Raw genomic sequence first — 5,284 nt, 5'->3', positions numbered from 1 at the left:
TGTTACTTAAATTCACAAACAGACCATCAAAATTAAGTGTGACCCAGGGGCGTCGCTAGACCTAATTTACTGGGACACGTGCCCCACTAAAAATCTCCAGTGCCCCTGTAAATGCATTGAGATTTGATTTACTTCATATGCAAGTGTATTCATTAAGAGTGGTAATTCCGAAATAAAGACATTACTCTCTATCTGCAAGTGAACCAACGCTGGTGAAAGCAATGTGTTTAATCAAAAAGCAAACTGACACATCTCAGCGTGTGTGTAGAGAACCCGCGCACCCTCTTAATGAAATGAATATTATGCAAAAGATTTCTTAAATGATCTTAGCATATCACTGCAGTTGTGTCTAAACATTGTTTGCCAGTTACATTTAAGATTATTTAGAATAATAATTGTATAATAACAAGAATACTTTTATTTAAAATAAACATTTATTTATTTAAAAAAAAATTATATATATATATTATATATATATTTTTTTTTTTTTTTTTTTTTTTTTTTTTTATTATTGTTCTTTTTTTTTCCAGTTGCCGTTTTAGTTTAAACCATTTCTTGAACAGATTATTAATATGCCCAACATTAACAGAATATTTTCACCAGCTTTCTTTTGCTTGCTATTATTAATTATCATCCTTTACAATAACATTTAATAGCTTTAATAGGAGATTAACTTTCTATTTATCTCTAGTAAGTAACTGGTGATCTGGGACCTTTAGCCTGGACAGACTATTGTGTATAGTTTTAGATACGTTTTAAAATAGCTTTTTTAAGAACATTTTTGTTGAATAAAAAGTTATATTTTGCTTGTTTTTACGCAGTATTTAAAGATTGTGGCAAGGAAATAATTAGTTTGGTGTGGCCAGAGAAAAAAAAGGTGTTGAGCCCTAAAAAGTGAATTGTGAAATGTGTGTACTGTGAAATAAAACTGTGAACTGTGAGATAAAACTAATTGCAATGTGACACTTTGAGAGCACTTTTGCTCATGCTCACTGAGCAAGGTCACAACACACACATTTTTTTTTAATTAACGAGGAGGCATGTAGACATAACACAACATTTAAACCAAGTAATTTTAGCATGGTAAAGTTAAATTTATGCATATAAAATTATTTCCCCAACAACAAAATTGTGGCTAGTGAAAATGGTGAGTGGCTAGTAAAGTTGGAAAACTACTAGCCACAGTGGCTGGTGATCAAGAAAGTTAATGTCAAGCCCTGCTTGCATGCAATATCTCGTTTGTCATGGGGGACATGCATGAAATAATCCTAAATGAAAGTGTCAAACTGCTGTTAAAGTCGACAAATTAAAGATGAAACTTCTGAAAAGACATGAAATGGAATCATGAATATACATTCAAAAAGCAACTCATGTAAACGCCTTAATCATATTATTGTCTTATTCAGATTAAGGCAAATAGTTCAATTACCGATGTCCATGTAAATGTAGCCAGTGTTTAACATTCTTTCTTTTTACCACGAAGGTCTCAAGTCTCACGCATTTCAACCAGTTCTCACCAGTTGTACTTGGTAGTTAGTACTTAGCTTAAGTTCAACCCAGACCTCTGGGCATTATCAGATAAACAAAGGTGAAACGTTTTGCTTATTATTAAAGGTATAATCAAGAAGAAATTTAAAAAAGGAGTTTGTCACCTGCAGAATGGATTTCCAGTCTCTCTAGATGCGAATATAAATTTCTGTGCTGTTTTGTAGACTGACTGCTGTCACAGGAATATATGTGTGTGACTTCATCTGCTACACGTCATATTCAGCATTTGATATGCAAATGTTAAAAGGGAAAAAAGAACAAAATTTATATTTCATTAAGCAATTTTTATGCGTTTGGGAAATGGTCTTGAACTTACAAACATTACTTTACATATGATGCAAAATACAGTGTTGTTCAGTCTTCTCGTCCTAGACAAACGTTTGAAAACAATGAGATGGAAAATGAGGCTTGGCACTGTATTTCATCACATGATTTATTCAAAACCAAACTCACAGCACTACTCATCAACGTAATAGTTATGAGTGCAGGAAAAGCTTCACTATGACCTTCTGAACTGCTGAAACTTACGAAAGGAAAAGTGAAAATGTGCGTTTCTGTCGTCTGAGAACTTTTGCATAATATCCTGGATTTAAAAAGTACAAGGATAGCTGTGGCAGGATTTATGAAGAACAAGTGCAGGAGAGTTTTCCAATGCGGTGCAGATAAAGAACAGGCTGAACAAAACCAGCCAGAATATAACACATCACAGAAAATAACCAAACTGCCTGAATAAAGAGTTCTGACACAATGGAGTAGAGTCCTGTGAGACAGAGTGGCACGTATGTGATTACCATGCTCACAGTAGTAATTAAAATGAGGTAAAACGCTCTTCTCTTCATGTGGTTTTCCTCTTTCTTTCTCTCTCCTGGTCCTGACTGCTTCAGAGCTCCGAGAACAGCCACAAGACAAAACAACTGCACAGAGAAGAAGAGGAGGAACTGTATAAAAAAGAACCATGGATAAAACATTGTGTTTGAGGGTTTCACAAGCATGCAGACCAAACAGATGCCAAGAATGATTATCCAGGCCACAGCGCAGCAGATCACTCTATATCTGAGAGGTTTGTACTTCAGGAAAGTTACAGGATGAACCACTGCCATGTAGCGCTCAACACACATCAGACACTGAAACAGAGGACGACCGGTGATAGTCAAATCCTGTCATAAACTCTTTTAATGTTATTAAACCTGAAACCCCAAAAGGTCAACACTACGAACAAATTATTCAGACAGTTGCCAGTCTCAGAAAGTGAGTAATTGAGGTTAAAGAATTCAGATGCAAGTCCATTCCCTGTTCCTGTGACGATTAGCCAGATAACATAGCAGTGTGTAGGAAGACCAATGAGGAAACTGGTGATGTGCATACATATTTCCATAATCTGTTGTGCCACTATGAATTGAGTTGTGGAGTTTGTAGATGCTGCCGATGTGGTGAAGTTCACTGTAGAGTTAGTCATCTCTCTTTGGTATGTCTTCTCTGTAGCACACAGGAGATAACAAGGTAAGTCTTTCCAAATAGAAACAAAGAAGTATCAAAGATACATTTTAATTTACCTTTGGTATAATTCCAATCTATCCTCCTACGCATTTGACTGTATTGGTCTTGTCAGGTTCTGAATTTTAACTCATAAGAGTGTTTACAAAACAGTGACTACTGCAAATAAGACATATAAAATATATATGAATCGTTTAGCTCGATTTGTGTCGTAGTAATACAACAGTTATAACTGTCCTGTTGTCTCTCAACCACCAGCAGACACATTACCTTCCAAAAATGGAAATTGATTCCCAGTTGAATGACAGGGGTAGACTTAGTGAGGCTAATGTCATTCAAAATTGTTCCAAAATCAGCATTTTAGCTTTTCATTACACCATTAGTTGAAAATGATATACTTGAAATGACAAACTTAGAGGAGAGGAAGGTCTATGGGGACAGCTGGAAAAACTTTGATGTGACTGATTTGCAAGCCTATATTGGGTTGCTCATTTGGCAGGAGTGTACTACTCCAAAGGAGAAGCAAAAGCAAGCCTTTGGAATGCTGTGACTGGAAGGTCAATATTTCCAGCCAACATGTCTCTGAAGACATTCCATGTTTTCTCCCATATCATATGCTTTGATGATAAGGAAACAAGGCAGGGCAGATGAGAGCTTGACAAACTCGATGCAATACGGGATGTATGGGACAAGTTGGTCCAGCGATTGCCCTTTCTTTACAATCCAGGCCCCCACATCACTTTGGATGAATGTCTGGTTCCATTTCGTGGCCGCTGTTCCTTTAGACAATACATGCTCAGCAAACCAAGTTTGTTTGGGGGTTTTTTTGGTGTCGAATTGACCCCATACACAATTGGGTTTCAGTCTTCAAATGTTATAAATAATAAAAATATATACCAATAAAAGTACAAAACTAATTTAAAAAAAAATACATATATATAGTTTTCATACTGATTTGTAATTTGTCTATAGTAATGCAATAAGGTAATCTGTTTGTATAAGGGGCACGAAGTGGGGGGTTAGGTGGGGGTTGGGGGGTTGTTAAGTAGTCAACAAAGAAATTTATTCAGTTTTTTTAATAAACCAAAAAAGATTACATATAATTATGAATAAATAACCGTATTATTGTTATTATACAATTATTATTCTGAATAAATAACAGAAATTAATCCGAAATGTAGGTCAAAAACAATTGTAAAGACACATAAGACACAACTGGAGTGATGCTTAGATAATTTAAGAACACTTTAAGAATTTAAGATTGAAATTCTATAGACAATTCTATAGAACACAAAAAAATGTGTTAGAGAATTGTCTGTTGTGTATCTTAGACCCGACTCGGGCCGAGAATTAGGTTTATTAAGTCCTAACCTCCCTGATTCATCATCCCTCCTTTTTGCTTCATACAAAAAATGTATCAGGAGCCATGCTTAATCAAAATAAGATCATCATCATATTATTTTATAATTATATTAAATGTTTTGTCGACTTGCAAAACTCACTGCGAGCAACGCCTCCACATAAAAGACTGTTACACCGGTTTCACAACGCAATGTTAACAACCGGGACTTGCACCGGCAGCAGAGCAACACGCAGCGTCAAGCAGGAGCGGTGCGTGAGATGCGCGGGTTGTTTTTTTCTGCACACATGCCTAGTTTACTTTTTGATTAACTTCATTGCCATTGCATATAAAGTAAATAGTGTCTCAAAGCATTTACTGAGGCACTGGCGATTTTTACAGGGGCACGTGTCCCAGTAAATGGGGTCTAGCAATGCTGCTGCCTGACACTAATCATTTGCCAAAAAAAAAAAAATAAATCATATTTTGAAGGTTTGCAGATTTTAGGGTAACAGGAGGGTCAATTAAAAAAAATCAATCACAACATCTATAAAATGAGTTTTTGCAGGGATGCCTGCATGCACTGGTAAAATGTGTGCCTTAAATGCACTGTGAATCATGTTGAAAAGTCTTTGTCTAATGCGTATTCATAATGTAAATAAACAAAAGACCATCTATAAAATCCACTTGTTGTGTTTAAATGAACCTGCATTTTGACTAGCTACATTTTAAGCCATTTCTTGACGATTATTTTTAGAGAGGGATCGCTTAACAGCACAACATGTACATTTTTTTAATTAAAAAATTCAATTCAAATCGTCTTTATTTCCTTAGTGCTTTTTACAATGTAGATTATGCCAAAGCAGCTTAACATTTACGAAGAAGATAGAATAAAAAGCCACA

At 35.5% G+C, this 5,284-nt stretch overlaps 1 pseudogene; it reads right to left on the bottom strand.

Moving 5' to 3' along the window:
- Nucleotides 1-2,168: 2,168 nt before the first annotated feature.
- LOC130215065 (somatostatin receptor type 2-like) lies at nt 2,169-3,004 on the bottom strand (annotated as a pseudogene).
- Nucleotides 3,005-5,284: the final 2,280 nt, after the last annotated feature.

The sequence above is a fragment of the Danio aesculapii genome, chromosome 21, assembly GCF_903798145.1.
Source record: "Danio aesculapii chromosome 21, fDanAes4.1, whole genome shotgun sequence".
Classification (NCBI taxonomy): Eukaryota; Metazoa; Chordata; class Actinopteri; order Cypriniformes; family Danionidae; genus Danio; species Danio aesculapii.
The sequence above is the reverse complement of the archived record's forward strand: the minus strand, read 5'-3'. Positions and strand labels throughout refer to the sequence as shown.